This window comes from Camelina sativa, chromosome 17 (assembly GCF_030686135.1).
Source record: "Camelina sativa cultivar CO46 ecotype springtype chromosome 17, ASM3068613v1".
Lineage (NCBI taxonomy): Eukaryota > Viridiplantae > Streptophyta > Magnoliopsida > Brassicales > Brassicaceae > Camelina > Camelina sativa.
Window position 1 is genome coordinate 20800236 of NC_141896.1, and position 23165 is coordinate 20823400.

Below are 23165 nucleotides of genomic sequence, written 5' to 3' on the forward strand. Positions count from 1 at the left end.
GGTCCAGAGTCCAACTCGACCGCACACTCGACCAGACACTCGACCGTGTGCTGAGGAGGACTCGACCGAGTGGAGAATGCACGAGAGAAGCCAGCTCGACCTGCCACTCGACCGAGCACAGGTCGAGTTGACCGAGCCGTTGACTACTTTGACTTTTTGCATTTTTAGGGCTTCCACTCCCCTTCCTATATAAAGCCTTGTACCTGCAGCCACCAAAAGAGTCCAGCTTTCTAGATATTCTCTAAACCTAGTTTTTCCCTTTTTGGGATTATTCCTTTTGCACTTTACTTTTTATTTTAGATCTTGTACTTTCTTAAGGAGAAAGCTAAAATTCCTCAATATTGTTTGTTTAATAACTTTCTTAATATTGAGAATTTGAGTTTGATTCCTTCTCCAATATTGTAGATCTTTGTTTCATCTTTCTAATGATGCAATTTTCGTATTTTTCTGGGTTTATGACTTTGATGTTCATCATGTGTTCTTGTGAGTAGTGGCTTAGGATCTTGAGGATGGGTTAGGCTGAGTTGATCTTGTGGTTTGTTTGATTTGGTCAAGCTTGATTGTTGTAGATCTCTTCTAGGGTAGATGTTCTTAATGCTGATCCTATATCTGAGAGGGTATGATCTGATTTCAAGCATCTTAGCATCACACCAATGTTTAAGAGGCATAGATAAGGCTAGATCTAGAGCTTACCATCTTGCTTGCTAAGAGATTAGAGGTTTTGTTTGGTTTGAGATGTATTGCTTAATGCCTGCTTGTGTAGATTCTTTACTTTGTGAGAACAAGTCTAGAAGATGCATAGGTTTGATTGTTTCTTGACCATGAGAGTGGGAGAAACTTGTCTTAGATTCATATGTCTAGAGATTAACTCAAAGCTTGTTTGAGATTTGTTGATCAAGTTAGATAACCACAATGATCAGTTCAGCCCATGAGTCCCTCCTCAAGTCCTTCCTTGTTTATTGATTTTACAGTCTTAATCCTGTTGCTTGCTTGTAGTTTGATTCGTCTTTGCATTACTCTGTTTTTGTTGCATTGCTCTGTTTCTGCGTATTAGTCTAGCTCGACTACCCACTCGACCTACACTCGGTCGAGTGCTTGCTAGAGTTCATCCCCAGAACTCTTGTTTATGCTTTGTGATTGTCCTGTCTTTCATTCTAGTTGCATTTCTGTTGCATTTACTTATTGTCCTGTTCACTACTTGTCTTGCATTAGTTCATTAGCATAGTTTCTATTTCTGATAGTTGCATTATTACTGTTATAATCATCCTGTTTCATTTGCATTTAGTTCTTAGTTCTTATAGTTTACTTTCTGCATTTTACATTTTCATCATAGGATTGTTAGTGACAAACATCCTTACATATTGGCTTGACTTAGGCATAATAAGCACATCCTTAGTGATATCACAGACACTCAGATTGGATTGACACCTATACTGCAACTGCATAAGGGGAATTGAAACACCCATCCATCCATATCTTACCATTGCATACACTTCCATCTTCCATCTTTCACCACACAAATATTTATTGTTTCAATTTGGCGCCGTTGCCCATTTGAGTGTGTTTTTGTGACATTTAGGATCATTAAAAGTCTAAGATTAAGTTCGTATAACCACTTGTTCACTACTGCTCTTGTTTCTTCTCCTGCTTGGCTGTGATTGAGTTTCAGGTACCAGCTCGAACATCAGCTCGACCCCAGCTCGACCGAGTCGTGATCGAGCACCTGATCGAGTCAGACGCCGGATCTAAATAGCCAGCACTTCCCAGTCGACTCGACCATCAACTCGAGCCTGTGCTCGACCGTGTGTCTGTGCGAGTCAGTAACCATGTTTCAAAGCAGTCAGTTCCATTATCCACCCATGCACCAGCAACAAGGTTTCCAGACTCAATGGTGTCACCCTCCAGCGTTTCAGACCTACCAAGCCCAAGAACCTGACTTAAGAGAAATGATGCAACAATTGTTGCTTGGGCAAGCCAATCAGCAGATTGAGGAGGCAAGGCAGTTTGAAGAGCTGAACCAAAAATTGGATTCTTATTCTCATGACCTGAGTAACCAGCTTGAGAGTCTGACCTCTTCATTCCAGTGCATGGAGAGCTCCATTTCTTCTACTTCAGCTCCTAAGACACACCAACTTCCTGAACAAGCCATTCCAAACCCAAGGGAGATCACTGTTAAAGCTATCCATCTCCATGAGGAATATGTCACTGAGGACAGTGAGGTTCAAGGTGGGGAGGATTGGTCACTAATTGAAGCCTAGAGTGAAGGTTTTACTGAGCAGACTGAAGCAGAGAAACCACTCGACCAGGTGCTCGACCACACACACGATCGAGTACCTGATCGAGTGACTGATCGAGTTGCAGACACAGAAGCTGTTAAGCCTGCTAGATACATTCCTCCTGCTTACAAACCGCCTCTACCATTCCCAGGACGTTTCAAGGCTCAAAAGATAAGGGAATTGAGGGAGATCATTGAGAAAAAGGAGAAGATAGCTTTGCAACAAGAGAAGGAGAAAGCCTTGAAGGAAGAGGTTGTTATTGAGAAGAAGGAAGTGATGGCTATACAAGAGGTCATCATTGCTTACCAAGAAGAAGAGAGAGGACCTGCTTTGGAACGGTATGCTCCATACCCTCTCTATCAGGATTTATTACTTGAGATGTCAAAGAAGAGGGCTCATGACCAAGATATGAAGGATTTGAAAGAGATTGGGCAAGCTATTGTCCCAACAAAGCTTGAAGATCCAGGCTCATTCAACTTACCATGTTCCATCAGCTACATGCACTTCAATAAGTGCCTTTGTGATTTAGGAGCTTCAGTGAGCTTGATGCCATACTCAGTGGCTGAGAAGTTGGGGTATGAGGACTTCAAGGACAGCAACTACTATGTCAGTCTAGCAGATGGATCCAAGAGGGATGTGGTTGGGGTGATTAAAAATCTCCCTATCAAAATAGGAGAAGCAAGGATCCCAACTGATTTTGCAATCATGAGCATGAAAAAAGAGCCTAAAGACCCTCTTATCTTGGGAAGGCCATTCTTAGCTACAGTTGGGGCAGTTATTGATGTGAAGATGGGGACTATCAAGCTCCACCTAACTGAAGACTTCACTATGAAGTTTGATATCAACAATCTCACTAATCCGCCCTCCAAATATGATCCACCTTACACTATCAAAAGAAAGGAGGATCATGAGGTCTCAAGTGGGGAAACTGCTTCAAGGGGTAAGCTAACCTTTCAAGAAGATTCAGTGGAGAAGCTTGAGAATTCTGTTCAAGAACTGACTGCTTTAGTCAAGGATCTCAAAGTCAAGCTGAACAAAAGGACTTTGAAGAGAGGAAGGCCAAAGCTCAAGGTTAAAAAGAAACATGGTACAAGTGCTAAGGAAGTAGTGATCAAGAAGGAACACAAGTGTTATCAAGTAGAACCAGGGGGGATTTCATCACCTCCTCGGTCTCTAACTCAAGCTTGAAGAGTCATAGTAGTCAAGCTTAGTGACTCTAAACAAGCTCACTAGGGAGGAAGTCCCTAAGGTATCCCTGTATATATTGCTTTGGAATTTTGGTATTTTGATTTTTGCTTTGGTATCTTCATGGTTAGGGAAGCTAGGGAGTCTGAATAGAAGAGGAAGGGTCAATTTATGGAGACTCGTGGTCCAGCTCGACCCCCCCCCCCCCCCACTCGGACACGCACTCGACTGAGTCAAGGTCGATTGCCATCGTCGAGCTGCCCCAAAGTCCTTCTCCAAGCCACCAACAAGACCCCAACTACTCATATGACAGCATGCAGATGGATGTGGACAACTTCTTCCACAATCCCTAAGGTACCATCATCACCTTACCTTGTAAATACCATTGCATTTGACATTGTGTTTTGTGTTGAATCCTCTTACAAATTTCTTTCACACAGAGGACTGTGTGATTTAAGTTTGGGGGAGGGCTTGAGATAGCATTTGACATTGTGTTTTGTTTTCTTATTTCAAATTTTTAGCATAGTCATGTTAGTATTTGCATAGCATCTAAGGCATAGAAAAACCCTAAAACTTTGAAATTTTTTTGCAAAAATCTTTATAAAAAAAGAGTGATCATGTAGTTTGCATTGCATATTAGGATCTTGTTTAGCATGTTTCATGTAGGATTGTATAATATTTGCATTAGGGATCTATGATGAGTTTGCCTTGTTAGCTAGCTTATTCACTAGACTAGGATCAATGCCCAAGTTAATAGTACTTTGATGCTAGTTGAGTAGTTAGAAGCATAAGATTGAACCAAGTATTGAATTCCTGCATTGCATTTGGTCTAAATTGAAGCATTTTGTGATTTGATTCCATTTCCTATTTATAAAAACCTAATGTTGACTTTTAATTATCAATGTATTGATATGTCTGTATTTTGCATCTCCTTAGCCTGTATTTGTCATGCCTTTAGCTAGGACAACTAGTTGTTTTGCATCATTTTAGAACCTCTTTCGTACATTTTGCATGTTTAGGAAGTTTCTGCATCATTCTTGCATACATTGCGCATTTCGGAGTTTTTCAGGTGTTTAGGAGACGTTGGAAGCGCACACAATCGAGCGCTCCTCACTTCCTAAACCGAGCCCTCCTCACTTCCTAAACCGAGCCATGCTCCTCACTCCCTCAACCGAGCCATGCTCCTCACTCCCTCAACCATCCTCACTTCCACATTCGAGCGCTCCTCACTTCTACAACCGAGCCATGCTCCTCACTTCCACATTCGAGCGCTCCTCACTTCTACAACCGAGCCATGCTCCTCACTTCCACAGTCGAGCCCTCCTCAGTTCTACAATCGGGCTACTCCTCGCTTCCACAATCGAGCCATCACTCGAGCCACCGGTATAGGGATTCAGCTTTTGACGTCTTCATGAAAGTTGTAGAGAATTGAGTCATCTTTCCAATGCCGTTTATTTCAAGCCAATCGGAGGTGTGGTTCAAGAGTTATCATCGTTTTAGTGGATACGTATACACCCAGCTCGAGCCACTTTCACAGACCATGCTCGAGCCATTTTCACTCACACCACTGGAGCCACTCCTACTCATTCCACTCGACCTCACTCTAGGGAGAGACGACACACGACTCGACCGCACATGTCAGGAAGACGTTCCGTCATATGCGCTTCAGGAGATTCCCAAACCGACGCTTCACCTTGTCGTTTTAAGTTTTAGGGATTTACATGTTTTTTACTATAAATACATTTTGTTAAGTCTTGTTTTGGATATCTGAGTTTTTATCTCGTTTCGTTCTTAAGGTTTACCTAGCCTCCAAAAAAACGTTCTGAGACTTGTATTTTCCGATATCTTTGAGATTATTGAGATTTTGCATTTGATTCCTTTTACAAAGTTGTTCACCTTATTTTTATCCACCTAATGATGCTTGATTCAATGATTTATGTGTTTGCATGCTTGATGATGAATTTCGGATCTGAGTAGTGTAGTAGTTCTTGAGGATGGGATAGATTAGGTGGAGGATCTTAGGATGTAGAGTGTTTAAGCTTTGATTGTATGACTCCCTTCTGGACTAGAATTAGAAATACTAGTTTCTCTCTGATCAATCGGAACTAGGTTTTAGACATCTCCGCACCCAAAAGGTGTTCGATGAAATGTCTGACCAACTAGTGCCAGAGACTTATGTTCCTAGCCTAAGAGATTAGTTGTCTAGGATGTTTGTTGACGTGAATGAACTTGTTTTTCATGCCATGCTTGATCATGTTTCTCTAGCGAGAGCTAGGTTTGGAAGTGGTTGAGTTTGAGTAGCTTTTGTCAAGAGATTGGATTAGCTAAGAAGTGATGCTCATTATTTAGGGACGGTTTGCTTGTGACATGTTAAACACGCTATAGACTAGGATACTCCACCGACATCAATTACTCCCATCCTTAGGACTTCTTTCTTTCTGATTTTTATTACATTCCCGGAACTGTTTCGTTTGTTCATGCTTAGAATCGTTTTCAGTTTCTCTCATTCTTGCTTGCTTCTTGTCATACATTTTCGTTTCTGTTTCTGCAATTCATTTCATTTTGTATTTTGACCATTCTAGGATTGTTAGAAAAACTCTCTCTTGAATTGGCTTAACTTGTGATTGCTTGATTGCATCTTGAGTGACTAGCATCATCCCATTTGGATTGACACCTTAAGTATTACAACGCATAAGGTTAATTGAACCTACTAGGAGAAACAAAAATCCTAGTATCAATTTGGCGCCGTTGCCATTTGGGATTCTTTTTGCTACATTTAAGATTTCAAGTTTTGCAAGATTAAGTTTTGTTACAATTATCATTCCGAATACTGACTTGCTTTGGTTTTCTGCTTGTTTGTTTTGCATCTCAGGTACCTGTTGATTGCAACCTTGCATGCACACCAGATCAAGAGGGCATCAAAATCTCGTTCCTGTTATTGACGAAATCAATCGGTTGCAACGCCCACGACAGGCTCGTCAACCCACTGATCATCCCGCACAAGTCACTATGGAACAACAGCATGAACCACATCAGGGACCGCGAAACATTGGTGCTGGGGATGCCCCGAACACTCATACTCAGCGTGCTGGAATCGTCCCTCCCGCAGTGCCGAACAACAACTTTGAGATCAAAAGTGGTCTGATCACCATGATCCAAGGAAACAAGTTTCACGGGTTGCCTATGGAGGATCCACTCGACCACTTGGACGAGTTCGACCGTCTTTGTGGTCTCACCAAGATCAACGGCGTGAGTGAGGACGGTTACAAGTTGCGCCTCTTCCCATTCTCCCTGGGAGACAAGGCTCATCGATGGGAGAAAAACCTTCCCAAGGGATCAATCACCACCTGGGATGGCTGCAAGAAGGCATTCTTGGCCAAGTTTTTCTCCAACTCTCGAACAGCACGTCTCAGGAATGAGATTTCCAGCTTCACTCATAAGAGCTCAGAATCATTCTGTGAAGCATGGGAGCGTTTCAAGGGTTACCACAGCCAGTGCCCACACCATGGTTTCAGCAACGAGTCATTACTGAGTACTCTCTACCGTGGTGTCCTTCCCAAAATACGTATGCTGCTTGACACCGCTTCTAACGGTAACTTCCTGAACAAGGACGTCAATGAAGGTTGGCAACTGGTGGAGAATCTCGCTCAGTCCGACGGCAACTACAACGAGGATTATGACCGCACATTTCGCAGCGACGCTGGGTCTGAAGAGAAGTACACGAAGGACCTCAAGAATGTAAATGAGAAGCTTGACCGTATCTTGCTGAGCCAGCAGAGGAGCGTCCACTTCGTCTCTGAGGACGACCCTTTCCAAGTTCCAGATGGGGAGGGTGAGCAGAGTGAAGAGATCAGCTATGTTCAGAATCAGGGTGGCTACAACAAAGGTTACAACCCCTACAAGACGAATCCCAATTTGTCTTACCGAAGTACCAATGTTGCTAATCCACAAGATCAGGTGTACCCTCCTCAACAACAACAGCAAGGGCAACAAAAACCTTTTGTGCCTTACAATCCGGGATTCGCTCCAAAACAACAGTTCCAGCAGGGTTACCAAGCTCCCTCGGGACCACCGCCAGGATTCCGCCCTCAACCAGTTCAGCCTACACCAACCCCAGATCAAGAACTGAAGCAGATGATGCAACAAATTCTTCAGGGTCAAGCTAGCGGTTCCATGGATACTGCGAAGAAGTTCGCTGACCTAAGTCAGAGGATGGAATGTTCCTACAATGATCTGAACGTCAAATTTGAAACTCTGAATTCGAAGATAAGGTACATGGAGGGCCAATCGGCTTCTACTTCTGCACCAAAGCCTGGCCAATTCCCAGGTAAAGCTGTTCAGAACCCCAAGGAGTTTGCCAATGCCATTACGCTGAGAAGTGGGAAAACATTGCCTCCCAGGCAAGGAGTTCCAGACGTCACTGAGGACAGTGCGGAATTAGATGGGGAGGATTTTGTTCAGGATGACACTCAGATGGAGAACCCCGTCGAGGCAATCAAAGATCCAATCGAGCCAGTGAAGCAATCCGAGCCTGAAGCTGTTAAGGAGCCTGCTGTTCCTGAAGACAGACCTGCGAGGTTCATCCCTCCACCGTACAAGCCTCCTCTACCATTTCCAGTGAGGTTCAAGAAGCAGCTTACTGAGAAGTACAAAGCCTTGTTCGAAAAGCAAGTCAAGGAGATTGAGTTGAGAATGCCATTGCTAGATGCATTCGCACTTGTTCCTCACTACCAGAAATTCCTCAAGGACTTGGTGATGGAGAGATCAAAAGAAGTTCAAGGCATGGTGGTACTAAGTCTTGAGTGCAGTGCAATCATCTAGAAGAAGGTTGTACCCAAGAAGCTCAAAGATCCTGGATCATTCACTCTTCCCTGCTCCATTGGACCCATGTCTTTTGAGAGGTGCTTATGTGATCTTGGCGCTTCAGTGAATCTGATGCCATTCTCTGTGGCTAAGAGGTTGGGTTTCACAAGGTTTAAGGGATGCGACATCTCCCTCATCCTTGCAAATAGATCAGTGTGACTTCCACATGGTATCTTAGAGGACTTACCTGTCAGGATCAGAGACGTGGAAGTACCAACTGACTTCGTGGTTCTGGAGATGGATGAAGAACCTAAAGATCCTCTGATTTTAGGAAGACCGTTCCTAGCGACTGCTGGAGCCATCATTGATGTCAGAAATGGCAAGATTGATCTTAATCTGGGCGATGACTTCATCATGAAGTTTGATATCAAGGATACTTTGAAGAAGCCAACAATAGGAGGACAAGTCTTCTATATTGAAGAGATGGATAAGTTGGTTGATGAGCTGTTGGAGGAACTAGCTGAGGAGGATCATCTCAAAACTGCTCTAACCAAGGATGGAGAAGAAGGGTTCCTGCATGGGGAGACCACTTGTTACAAGAATATGCTAGATTCCCACAGAGAAACGGATGGATCAGAGGAATTCGAGCAGCTATCTGACGCAAAGGAGGTACGTGCAGTTGAGACAGAGAGTTCAGAACGTGATATCTCCCACTCGACCGCGATCATTCCAGACTCCCGTGCTGACGACTGGTCGGAACTGAAAGCTCCGAAGGTAGAACTCAAAACTCTCCCTTCCGGACTCAGGTACGTTTTTCTGGGAACCAATTCTACTTATCCTGTCATAGTGAATGCTAGGTTGAGTGATGATGAATTGGGGTTGCTAGTAACTGAGCTAAAAAAGTTTAGAAAGGCCATAGGTTATTCTTTAGATGATATCAAAGGAATCTCACCTAGTCTTTGCACACATAGGATCAATCTTGAAAATGAGTCTTATGCTAGTATTGAACCCCAAAGAAGATTGAACCCTAATCTGAAAGAAGTAGTAAAGAAAGAAATCCTAAAACTGCTTGATGCTGGAGTTATCTATCCTATCTCTGATAGTACTTGGGTATCTCCAGTGCACTGTGTACCTAAGAAGGGAGGCATAACTGTGATCAAAAAGGACAAAAATGAGTTAATCCCAACTAGAACCATCACAGGACATAGGATGTGTATAGATTATAGGAAGTTGAATGCTGTATCTAGGAAAGATCATTTTCCTTTGCCTTTCATTGATCAAATGTTGGAAAGACTAGCTAGTCATCCCTATTATTGTTTCCTTGATGGGTATAGTGGATTCTTCCAAATCCCTATTCACCCAAATGATCAGGAAAAGACAACCTTTACTTGTTCCTATGGCACTTTTGCCTACAGACGCATGCCATTTGGTTTGTGCAATGCTCCTGCCACCTTTCAGAGGTGCATGACTTCAATTTTCTCGGATTTAATTGAGGAGTCAGTGGAAGTGTTTATGGACGACTTCTCTGTATACGGTTCCACTTTCTCCTCCTGTTTGTTTAATTTATGCAGGGTATTGACGCGATGTGAGGAGACGAACCTGGTGCTGAACTGGGAGAAGTGCCATTTCATGGTTGAAGAAGGGATTGTTCTGGGACACAAAATTTCTGAGAAAGGGATTGAGGTTGACAAAGCTAAGATAGAGGTCATGGTTCAGCTTCAACCGCCTAAGACAGTGAAGGACATCAGGAGTTTTCTGGGACATGCTGGGTTTTACAGGAGATTCATCAAGGATTTCTCAAAAATTGCAAGACCTTTGACAAGGTTGCTGTGCAAGGAGGTTGAGTTCGAATTTGATTCAGCATGTTTGGAAGCTTTCAGCAAGATCAAGGAGGCCTTGGTTTCGGCACCCATAGTTCAAGCTCCGAATTGGGATCATCCTTTTGAGATCATGTGTGATGCTTCAGACTTCGCAGTTGGAGCAGTTCTGGGACAGCGAATTGACAAGAAGCTTCACGTCATCTACTACACCAGTCGCACCTTGGACGAGACCCAGGGAAGGTATGCTACCACGGAGAAGGAACTCCTAGCAGTTGTGTTTGCATTCGAAAAATTCAGGAGTTATCTTGTGGGTTCGAAAGTCATTGTGTATACCGATCATGCCGCTCTGAGACACATCTACTCGAAGAAGGATACCAAACCGAGACTGTTGAGATGGATCCTGCTTCTCCAAGAGTTTGACATGGAGATAGTAGACAAGAAAGGAATAGAAAATGGAGTTGCAGACCACTTGTCAAGGATGAGGATTGAAGATGCTGTTCCAATTGATGACTCAATGCCTGAGGAACAACTTCTCGTCGCCCAGGTTTGTGAGCGGATGCATGACACAGGGGTTGAGAACCTAAAAATCAGATGCATGGCGATCACTTCTGAGACTGCACCCTGGTATGCAGATGTTGTGAATTACAAGGTATGTGGAGAAGTTCCTGATGACATGGATCCATACAGGAAGAAAAAACTTTTTAGAGAGGTCAACCACTACTTCTGGGATGAACCCTATCTGTACAAGAGAGGTTCTGACGGTCTGTTCAGGAGGTGCATAGTAGAAGGGGAAGTGCAGGGAGTGCTTCAGCATTGTCATGGTTCCGTCTATGGAGGTCATTTCGCCACATTCAAGACAGCTCAGAAGGTTCTCCAAGCAGGTCTCTGGTGGCCAACCTTGTTCAAAGACGCTCACAACTTCATCACCAAGTGTGACGCTTGTCAGAGGATGGGCAACATCACAAGAAGGAATGAGATGCCCCAGAATCCGATCCTGGAAGTAGAAATATTTGATGTTTGGGGTATAGACTTCATGGGACCTTTCAACCCTCCATCTAATGGTAACGTCTACATTCTGGTAGCAGTTGATTACGTTTCCAAATGGGTTGAAGCCATTGCCAGTCCTACCAATGATCACAAGGTAGTTCTGAAGCTGTTCAAAAGTATAATCTTTCCAAGGTACGGGATACCCAGAGCAGTGATCAGCGATGGTGGTACTCATTTTGTCAACAAAGTGTTTGAGAGTATGCTGCGAAAATACGGGGTCAAGCACAAGGTGTCTACTGCATACCACCCTCAGACCAGCGGACAGGTAGAAGTCTCGAATAAGCAGATTAAAGGTATCTTGTCAAGGATTGTTGGGTTTTCAAAGAAAGATTGGTCTGTGAAGCTGGACGAGACTCTCTGGGCGTACAGAACAGCATTCAAGACGCCAATAGGCAGAACACCATTTCAGCTGGTTTATGGTAAAGCATGTCATCTCCCTGTAGAAGTTGAGTACAAGGCGCTTTGGGCTATTAAGTTGTTGAACTTGGACATTGACACAGCTCAAGCTAAGAGAACTCTAGACATCCATGAGCTGGAAGAAATACGACTTGATGCTTATGAGAGCTCTAAGATTTACAAGGAAAGGACAAAGAATTTTCATGACAAGAAGATTATTGTCAAGGATCTCAAGGCTGGGGATCAAATTTTGCTTTTCAACTCCAAACTTAAGTTATTTCCTGGAAAGCTTAAGTCTAGGTGGTCTGGACCGTTGGACATCAAGGAAGTTCTGCCATTCGGAGCCATCACTCTTCTGAACAAGGATGGTACTGAATTCACTGTAAATGGTCAGAGAGTCAAGAAATATTTAGCTGATCAGGTCCGACCAGAGGGGTTTTCTGTGCTCCTCTATGAACCCCCAAAAGCCTAAAAAGCTGAAAAGTCAAGCTAGGGACTTTAAACAAGCTCACTTGGGAGGAAGTCCCAAAGGTATCACTGTAAATATTTTTAGGATCCTTGTGTTTTTAATTTTTGTTTTTGGTTTTCTGTGTTCAGGAATCTACAGAAGGGAGTGGGTGCAACAAAGATAGAGGATACAGAGAAAAGCAGAGTGAAAAGGAGAGGGAGTGATTCAAAAAAAATAAAAAAATAAAAACAAAACAAAGAAAATATATCGACCCACTTTGTTGGTTTCCCCTCCCACGTGAACCTCTATCATCTCCCATCACCTCACTTCCCCCTCTCTTGTTCCCTCACACCAAACACCCAAACTTTCTATCCCATCACCCACCACCTCTCCTCACTCTTACAACTTTCCTCCTCTTTAAATTAACTCTCCTTTCTCTTCTTCACTTACGCTCACCTTCACCTTCACCATTATCATATCTTTTTCCTGCAACCCCTCCTCCCAAATTTCTCCCCTCGCCGTCGCTGCACATCACACTCAACCACACAAGCTTCCACGCTGCTAGAGCTCTCGCCTTTCAGCCCCACTCGCCTGACGTTATCAAGATTGACTTGATTCGACAAACTTCCTCATTCCTCTTGTTCATCACCGACTCGAAGCCATTGTTCCATCCGAGACCAGCTTCAACAACACTGCTCGATTCCCCATTCCGTGAAGCATCGCGTCACATCCACATACCGTCAATCGAGCCGTGTCCGAGAAGCACCAATCGAGCCGTTGTCTTCACCTGCTCCGGCAAAGCTGCACATCACAATCGAGCTGTGTCCAGGGAGCGTCAATCGAGCCGCGTCCGCCATCCACCGTTCAACTCCGCTCGAGCAACCACTGCACAACGCTCTTGGAATCCTGCTCAACCCGTCGTTCTCGCTGCAGACCCTTGCTCGAGCTACCGCACATCGACACGCCTGAACCGTTCACACATATCAATCGAGCCGTCCTCATACCATCAATCGAGCCACGGTCGAACGTCTTCAATCGAGCCACGCTCGATTCTCTCCTCCACGCACGATTCGAGCAGTCCCTCAAGCTCTCAATCGAGCCACGACCCGCGCACGAATCGATCGGTTATCTCTCTCTTAGCACTCTTCATTTTCAACTCGGTAATTAGTTTTGTTATTGGCTCACTAACCTATTAACGCTTAATTTTGAGTTTACATGTTTCAGAGAAACAGAAAAAGTACAAAGCTTATACACGAGATGAGAGAAGCATACGGTTGTGTTGCTGGAGAACGTTCATCCCCCGAATCCATGGCGAGGCGTTTCATGGAAATGAAGAACATGGTTGACGAGGTTGTTGGGGGTTCAGGCCAAGCAGCGGAGTCAAGCAGACCAGCAAATCCGTTTACTAAAAGCAAGAGTCGCGGGAAGAGACCGGCGCAAGCTTCAAACTCAAGAGAGGAGGGAAGTGATTACGAACAGGAGGAACCTAAGTTGCGCTCCGAACAAGCTCCCAGGAAATCTGTAAAACGGAGGAGCGCTGAGACGAAACTAACTCCCAAGGAATACTATGAGTTGTTCCAGCAGGTGGAGTTCGCTGGAACAAGATATCCCCATGTCGAGACTATGCAGCAACTCGGGATTTTGGAGGATGTTCAATATCTGTTTAGGCGGTGCCATCTGGAGAGAATCATGAACACACCCAAAAACGGATATAGGGAGGAGACAATTCAGTTCCTTTGTACTCTGGAGACGCACCTGTATGCGGATGAGCCGGGAATGATGTCTGATGGAGGTCTGGGCTACATTACATTTCGCGTTCACGGCCAGTTCTACAATCTCACCTTCAGAACCGTTGAAGAGATGTTTGGATTTCCCAGCGGAACGGGGACTACGCCGCAGTTTGATCGGGATGAGATGTCCGCACTCTGGGCAACGATTGGGGGCACGCCCTCATTCACTTCATCGAAGACAAAAGCGCTGAACGTGCGAAGCCCAGTGTTGCGCTACTTCCAAAAGGCGGTCACCAATGCATTTTACGCCAAAGAGATTAAGGGGTACATGACAAATGGCGAGCTTGAGATGATCGATCTGGCGATTAAGGGACTCTCATTCACTGCCATGGATTGCACCGCGCTGCAAGGTGACATATCCAACACTTCCGTCTCCCTCTACCTTATCAACTACATGATGACATACAAGAATTGGGTATCGCGAGTCAGCAACAACAGCACTCCTGGAGTGATGTGCATGGGAGGCGTAGTGACTTGGTTCCTTGAGGCTGCTGGTGTTCCCCTAAACTCTGAGCCGCACCCACCACGTTGGATTGACATCAACAACCTGCGACAGTTGCGCACTCTGGAGCGGGGTCTGAGACAGGGACGGTTGATCTACAAGTTTGTGTATCATGCGGTCGGTCCCTCGAGATTACTCCTCCCTTGCGTCGAGTTGACTTCAATCTTAGGGGGAGAGCATATCGAGTTCATCCCTCCCACGGATCTCTTATACAATTCTGACGCTGAAGGGGAAACGTGCGCCGAGCCAATGGAAGAGGACACAGCGGAATATCGCCCAGAGGAGTACCGCCCAGCGCAGTTCCACTTCGAGGAGTACTCGGATCCGAGAATGTCAAAGGGGGTCAGAGCAGCTCATCACAGACTCAACCTGCTTCAACAATGGGGGAAAGCCAGAGACAAAACGGTGACCCGTTTTACCAAGACTGTCATGAACTTCATGCGTAAGTTTAGCTGTTCCACTTCCACAGCCGCGGTCCCTAGGTCTATCCCCGAGGATACCAGACCAATGCCAGGACGCCCTTCCGCGAACCTAGAGCGAACACCTTCTCCGATTCCATCCCCAGCACGTCAATCCTCATATGTGCCACGGCAGCGCCAACCTTCTCCCGTCCCTTCACGCCACTCGTCACATGAATCTAGGGAGAGAAAAGGACACGGTTCGCGTGGTTCAAGAGCCACCTCAAGTCGTCGATCAGCGCGTCGTTCTGCAGCTCAAGCTGAGGAAGAGGTTGAGCAACAAGTTGAGCAGCAAGACGATTATCAGCCTACGGATGTGGTAGTATTAGTCTCGGACCATGGTGAGTCCAGAGTCGACGACATGCAGTGTGACGAGCAGCCGAACATATATCAGAACACGCAAGCTGTTGAGCAGCAAGTCGACCAACCGGCTGATGTCACACCCGCGGATCCTGCACAAGGCGAAGGGCAGAGTCAGTTTCACACACCAACTCCTTGGGCGAGCTCAGACTCCTTCTTCTACTACTGAGGTACTCCGACTCTCCCTTTGTACATACCATTTCATTCCTGCATTGTTTCTGTTGTGATTCTTAAATCCTCCTGCAAATTTTTCTTACACAGGAGACTGTGTAATTTAAGTTTGGGGGAGGGTTTGAGATGATGTATTGATGTTGTGTTCTGTGATTCTTATTTTAATTTTTACACCATATCATATTTGAGTTTGCATCATATCTATTGCATAAAAAAAATTAAAAAAATAAAAAAATAAAAAAAAACAGAAAAAAAATCGAAAATCTCCACAAAAACAGAGTGTTCATGTAGCTTGCATTCGCATTTTAGGATTGAGTCTAGTGTTGTGCATGTAAGGTTGTTGCATTTAGCATAGGGGTTGATGATGATTGTAACCTTGTTAGCATGTTGGATTCAATAGGATAGGATCAAGGCCCTTGTTATTAGTTCTTTGATGCTTGTTGATTGAACTTGAAAATGTAAGATTGAAGCATGTTTTGAATTGATATCATTCCCTATCTACCTGAACCTAATCTTGACTTGCAATTATCATGTGATGCATTGAAGTTGAACTCATGGATACCATACACATACTTGGATTGTCCTTCGCATTTTTACCACCCTTGTCAATCCAAGTAGCTGATTCCCATCTTTGGAACAGTTCCCCGCACCCTTAACCAACCGTTCTTTCAAGCCAATTGTATTCTTGAGTGTGAGGCCTTTTCCGAGTTGAGCTTGTTAGAAAGTGTTAGGTTCTAGCCGACAAGAGTAGGATCCTGTGTAGTTCTAGTTCGCGTTTTCCGGACTAGTAGGACTAGGTGAGAACTCGATTTTGGGTATTGGGTATGGACTTGTGCAGAAAAGTAAAGAGGTAGAAAGTCTTTAGGAGGGGGATGTGTTTACATAGTTTGCAAGTCTAGTAAAGGATTTGGGTTTAGCAAAGTAAAAAAAAAAAGGTTATTGGTTCTGGGCAGATTATACAAAGCCAAGAAAAGAAAACGAACCATAGTGATAATAAAGATTTCCCAATCCGCTAGAATGAAAAGAAGTGAACTCCTCCTAAGACTAAGTGTAGAAAATTTGAGATGAAGTTTCTGATGAAGGGTAGAGATAGGACCAACTTCGGTTTGGAGTGTTCTTTGGGTAGACAGGGCGCTGCTCTTGTATGTATCAGTTGGTTTCAACCTTTAGCTTTCTCTTAAGCTCAACTCCTTTTCGTGAGAGAACCTTGTTCTGTATTGATAAAACCACGTGATGAGGAGACCATCTATGTCTCTAGCCTTTACCCTAGCCAAATGAGTTCAATGACATTGTTTAGCTTGATTCACGGTTCTCTGTTAATGAATGTTAAAGGGGATGATTGATAGGATAGCATGTGTAGATTTGAAATAAAGTTCCTTCACCATGCATCATAGAACTAAAAACAAGGACCTTGATTCTAACTACTCTATTCAGCATGTTTTAGGTTCTGAGACCCCATCTTCACACCTCTCTTCCATACTCTGTTCTTGATAGTTTGCTTGAGGGCAAGCAAAGAATAAGTTTGGGGGAGTTGATATGTCTGTATTTTGCATCTCCTTAGCCTGTATTTGTCATGCCTTTAGCTAGGACAACTAGTTGTTTTGCATCATTTTAGAACCTCTTTCGTACATTTTGCATGTTTAGGAAGTTTCTGCATCATTCTTGCATACATTGCGCATTTCGGAGTTTTTCAGGTGTTTAGGAGACGTTGGAAGCGCACACAATCGAGCGCTCCTCACTTCCTAAACCGAGCCCTCCTCACTTCCTAAACCGAGCCATGCTCCTCACTCCCTCAACCGAGCCATGCTCCTCACTCCCTCAACCGAGCCCTCCTCACTTCCACATTCGAGCGCTCCTCACTTCTACAACCGAGCCATGCTCCTCACTTCCACATTCGAGCGCTCCTCACTTCTACAACCGAGCCATGCTCCTCACTTCCACAGTCGAGCCCTCCTCAGTTCTACAATCGGGCTACTCCTCGCTTCAACAATCGAGCCATCACTCGAGCCACCGGTATAGGGATTCAGCTTTTGACGTCTTCATGAAAGTTGTAGAGAATTGAGTCATCTTTCCAATGCCGTTTATTTCAAGCCAATCGGAGGTGTGGTTCAAGAGTTATCATCGTTTTAGTGGATACGTATACACCCAGCTCGAGCCACTTTCACAGACCATGCTCGAGCCATTTTCACTCACACCACTGGAGCCACTCCTACTCATTCCACTCGACCTCACTCTAGGGAGAGACGATACACGACTCAACCGCACATGTCAGGAAGACGTTCCGTCTTATGCGCTTCAGGAGATTTCCAAACCGACGCTTCACCTTGTCGTTTTAAGTTTTAGGGATTTACATGTTTTTTACTATAAATACATTTTGTTAAGTCTTGTTTTGGATATCTGAGTTTTTATCTCGTTTCGTTCTTAAGGTTTACCTAGCCTCCAAAAAAACGTTCTGAGACTTGTATTTTCCGATATCTTTGAGATTATTGAGATTTTGCATTTGATTCCTTTTACAAAGTTGTTCACCTTATTTTTATCCACCTAATGATGCTTGATTCAATGATTTATGTGTTTGCATGCTTGATGATGAATTTCGGATCTGAGTAGTGTAGTAGTTCTTGAGGATGGGATAGATTAGGTGGAGGATCTTAGGATGTAGAGTGTTTAAGCTTTGATTGTATGACTCCCTTCTGGACTAGAATTAGAAATACTAGTTTCTCTCTGATCAATCGGAACTAGGTTTTAGACATCTCCGCACCCAAAAGGTGTTCGATGAAATGTCTGACCAACTAGTGCCAGAGACTTACGTTCCTAGCCTAAGAGATTAGTTGTCTAGGATGTTTGTTGACGTGAATGAACTTGTTTTTCATGCCATGCTTGATCATGTTTCTCTAGCGAGAGCTAGGTTTGGAAGTGGTTGAGTTTGAGTAGCTTTTGTCAAGAGATTGGATTAGCTAAGAAGTGATGCTCATTATTTAGGGACGGTTTGCTTGTGACATGTTAAACACGCTATAGACTAGGATACTCCACCGACATCAATTACTCCCATCCTTAGGACTTCTTTCTTTCTGATTTTTATTACATTCCCGGAACTGTTTCGTTTGTTCATGCTTAGAATCGTTTTCAGTTTCTCTCATTCTTGCTTGCTTCTTGTCATACATTTTCGTTTCTGTTTCTGCAATTCATTTCATTTTGTATTTTGACCATTCTAGGATTGTTAGAAAAACTCTCTCTTGAATTGGCTTAACTTGTGATTGCTTGATTGCATCTTGAGTGACTAGCATCATCCCATTTGGATTGACACCTTAAGTATTACAACACATAAGGTTAATTGAACCTACTAGGAGAAACAAAAATCCTAGTATCATGTATGCATTGCTTTAAACTCATGGATACCATATACATATTTGGATCATCTTTCTCCTTTTGCCACTCTTGTTGATCCAAGTAGCTGATTTCACTTTTAAATCAGTTTCCCTACCCCTTAACCAAACCTTCTTTCAAGCCTTGTTTATTCGTGTGTGTGTGAGGCCTATTTTTGGGATTGAGCTTGGTAGAAAGTGTTAGGTTTGAACTGACAAGAGTAAAACCTTGTGTAGTTCTAGTTTGCAATTTTCAAACTAGATAGGACTAGGTGGTTCACTTGTTGGGTTTGGGACTTGGCGGTTATGAAAAGAAAGAAAAGAGGAAAAAGAGAAAGAGAAAAAGGGGTAGAGTCTTTAAAAGGAGAGTGAGTTTAAGTAAAAGCTAAAGTCTAGTGAAAGGATGGGAAGCAAAAATTGTTATCTAAGATGGTTCTAGTTAAAGAAAAGAAAAGAAAGCAAAGAAAAGTCTAGCAAAATGCTTGTATGTCTTAAGAATAAGAAAAGGAAAGAACCATAACAAATCAGTAAGAATCCCCCATCCTACTAGAGAATTCAAATAAGAAACCTCTCCTAAGACTTGAAAACCAAAAGAGAAAAGGGTGAAAGAGAAAAGAAGAAGTTAAAAGGGTAGCACTAGGATCATTTGGGTTTAGATTGATAGGATAAACACTTTGGGTACCTTTGGGTAGACAAGGTTTTGTTCTTGTATGTGTCTAAGTGTTCTTACCTTTAGCATTCTTCTAAAGCTCAATCCATTTTTATGAGAGAACCTTGATATTGACAAGCCCCACTCTAAAAAGAGACCATCATTGTCTCAAAATCCTTATTACCAAGCCAAATGAGTTTAAGCATTGCATAGAATTGATTCATGTTCTTGATTAATGAATGTTAAAGGAAATGGTTGATTTGAATGCATGTGGATATCTAAGGCTTAAATTAGTAAAGGTTGTGATATGCTTGTCTAAAATTTTTAAGTACAGCTCATTCAACTTGCATCATAGTAGATTGATTCTAGATGGTCTATTTGCAAGCTTTATGAGCTGAGATCCCACTTTCAAACCTCATCTACCTTCTTATGTCTTGTTTATTTGTTTGAGGGCAAGCAAAGACTAAGTTTGGGGGTGTTGATGTTCATATATTTTACCATGTTTTCCCTTAGTTTATTCACATCTTTTGCATCTTTTGCTAGCCATTTTCACCATTATTGTGTAGCTTTAGGACTAATCATGCATTAGAGTTTAGTTGCATTGCATTTGCATCTTTTCATGCATAAACAGGTGATTTTGGAGCTTAAGGAGCATGGAAGCAATGCTGAGGAGAAGTGAAGCAATCATGAAGGGAAAGCAAGGGAGTTAGGGCTGAATAACCAAGGTCCAGAGTCCAACTCGACCGCACACTCGACCAGACACTCGACCGTGTGCTGAGGAGGACTCGACCGAGTGGAGAATGCACGAGAGAAGCCAGCTCGACCTGCCACTCGACCGAGCACAGGTCGAGTTGACCGAGCCGTTGACTACTTTGACTTTTTGCATTTTTAGGGCTTCCACTCCCCTTCCTATATAAAGCCTTGTACCTGCAGCCACCAAAAGAGTCCAGCTTTCTAGATATTCTCTAAACCTAGTTTTTCCCCTTTTGGGATTATTCCTTTTGCACTTTACTTTTTATTTTAGATCTTGTACTTTCTTAAGGAGAAAGCTAAAATTCCTCAATATTGTTTGTTTAATAAATTTCTTAATATTGAGAATTTGAGTTTGATTCTTCTCCAATATTGTAGATCTTTCTTTCATCTTTCCAATGATGCAATTTTCGTATTTTTCTGGGTTTATGACTTTGATGTTCATCATGTGTTCTTGTGAGTAGTGGCTTAGGATCTTGAGGATGGGTTAGGATGAGTTGATCTTGTGGTTTGTTTGATTTGGTCAAGCTTGATTGTTGTAGATCTCTTCTAGGGTAGATGTTCTTAATGCTGATCCTATATCTGAGAGGGTAGGATCTGATTTCAAGCATCTTAGCATCACACCAATGTTTAAGAGGCATAGATAAGGCTAGATCTAGAGCTTACCATCTTGCTTGCTAAGAGATTAGAGGTTTTCTTTGGTTTGAGATGTATTGCTTAATGTCTGCTTGTGTAGATTCTTTACTTTGTGAGAACAAGTCTAGAAGATGCATAGGTTTGATTGTTTCTTGACCATGAGAGTGGGAGAAACTTGTCTTAGATTCATATGTCTAGAGATTAGCTCAAAGCTTGTTTGAGATTTGTTGATCAAGTTAGATAACCACAATGATCAGTTCAGCCCATGAGTCCCTTCTCAAGTCCTTCCTTGTTTATTGATTTTACAGTCTTAATCATGTTGCTTGCTTGTAGTTTGATTCGTCTTTGCATTACTCTGTTTTTGTTGCATTGCTCTTTTTCTGTGTATTAGTCTAGCTCGACTACCCACTCGACCTACACTCGGTCGAGTGCTTGCTCGAGTTCAACCCCAGAACTCTTGTTTATGCTTTGTGATTGTCCTGTCTTTCATTCTAGTTGCATTTCTGTTGCATTTACTTATTGTCCTGTTCACTACTTGTCTTGCATTAGTTCATTAGCATAGTTTCTATTTCTGTTAGTTGCATTATTACTGTTATAATCATCCTGTTTCATTTGCATTTAGTTCTTAGTTCTTATAGTTTACTTTCTGCATTTTACATTTTCATCATAGGATTGTTAGTGACAAACATCCTTACATATTGGCTTGACTTAGGCATAATAAGCACATCCTTAGTGATATCACAGACACTCAGATTGGATTGACACCTCTTATACTGCAACTGCATAAGGGGAATTGAAACACCCATCCATCCATATCTTACCATTGCATATACTTCCATCTTCCATCTTTCACCACACAAATATTTATTGTTTCATTGAATTAGAAAGCAGAAGATGAATTAACAAAAGCATTAGACTACCATATGCATATATGAAAATAATCAAATGTCAACTGCCATAAGCAATCAATCGGAAGATCAAATAAAAGCCCAGATATGCATAAGAGAGAGATCTACTATAGAGGTTCCCGGCTAAAGTTTCGAAATCGAGTCACCCAGCGGTGGATAGTGGGAGAGAAGTAACAATCAGATGAGAAAACCATTGCTAAATCACGGTGATAGTCGACGGCGATTCGAAATCGATGTTGGAGCTTAAGATTGAACAAAGATAAGAGAGAGTTTACTAGCAAAGGATTTGGAGTGGCATTTTTTAGCTTATGTGTATTAATTGTTATAATTTTATTGGTTGTTTATTTTTACTGAGGTGTCAACACCTGCTTCAATACAGAAGCTGATGTGTCAAACAAGGAAAGCAACACATTGTGTTTTTATTGTATTGATGTAATCGGATTTCTTTTCTTTCGGACGAGTGGTACTGATATGGACTTTGTTCGAGTCGCCTCAACGCATGATGCGTCTGTAGGGTTGCAAAGCCTTAAGGATGTGTCATGTGGTCGGGAACCTCACCGATGGACTGGCCAAGGGGTTTGATTTGTTCTTGCACCCGGCCGGACTGTTGGTGGATGTTTCCCTAGTGGCATTCCGGGACTGTCCGATGGCCTTGCTGGTCTTAGTACGGTTCGGGGGCGTTACAGTTGTGCACATCGATTACTCCGCGTGTGAGATCTATGGTGTCTTTTATTGATGATGCAGCAGAGTTGTGGGAAAATTTGAAGAGCCGTTACTCTGTTGGAAACAAGGTTCGGATACATCAACTTGTGCGTCAGCTTGCATCATGTAAAAAAGAAGGACAATCTGTCATGGATTACTACGGACGTTTTGTGAATCTGTGGGACGAACTTCAAAGGTATTGCCAGCTCTCGGTGTGTACGTGTGGTGCTGCTGCGTAGATTGCGAAAGATCGTGAAGAGGAGAGGGTTCATCAGTTCGCCATGGGACTTAATGAATCTCGTTTTGGCAACGTTATTTGTCAGATTGTTGATGCAGGACCACTGCCGGATTTGGCACAAGCGTATGCAAAGGCTGTCCGTGAGGAGCAGAGACAAATCGCGAAGAAGAAAGAGAAATAGTATGATGCGGTAGGTTTTGTTGCTCGACAAGAATCTCAACAACCAGCTTTGGTTACAACTTCTGTTGGCAACGACGTTGTGGAGGTTTCCAGTTTTGCAACTCGTTCCGGTTCCTCAAATTTTCCTCAAGGGAACAACAGGAACAGAAAACGTTTGCTGCTCTGTTCTCACTGTGGAAGATTTTTGTTGGGAAATTGTTGGATATCCTGAATGGTGGTCCGATCGAAACAAAGGAAGTCATCCGACGGGTCGTGGTGCTGGAGGTTCGACTTTAGGGGGAGCTGGTCGTGGCAACAATTTTTCTGGCTGTGGTCGTGGTTATGCGACGGTTGCACATGCTACAAGTCCACATTTTTCAGCTTATCCCAGTTTTACACCATAACAGTGGCAGCGATAAGCAAGGTGGCATCGAAGAAATTCATCTCTAGTTCGGACAAACTTTCTGGTAAGTTATTTTTCGGTAAGATACACGAAGAACTCATT

General features: G+C 43.2%; 1 non-coding gene across 1 annotated transcript; it reads right to left on the bottom strand.

The window, feature by feature from the left end:
• Positions 1 to 6866: 6866 nt before the first annotated feature.
• Positions 6867 to 6973, bottom strand: LOC147924104 (small nucleolar RNA R71). The gene has a single exon (XR_015587847.1). It is a non-coding gene; the product is annotated as a small nucleolar RNA R71 (small nucleolar RNA).
• Between the last annotated feature and the right edge of the window lie 16192 nt (positions 6974 to 23165).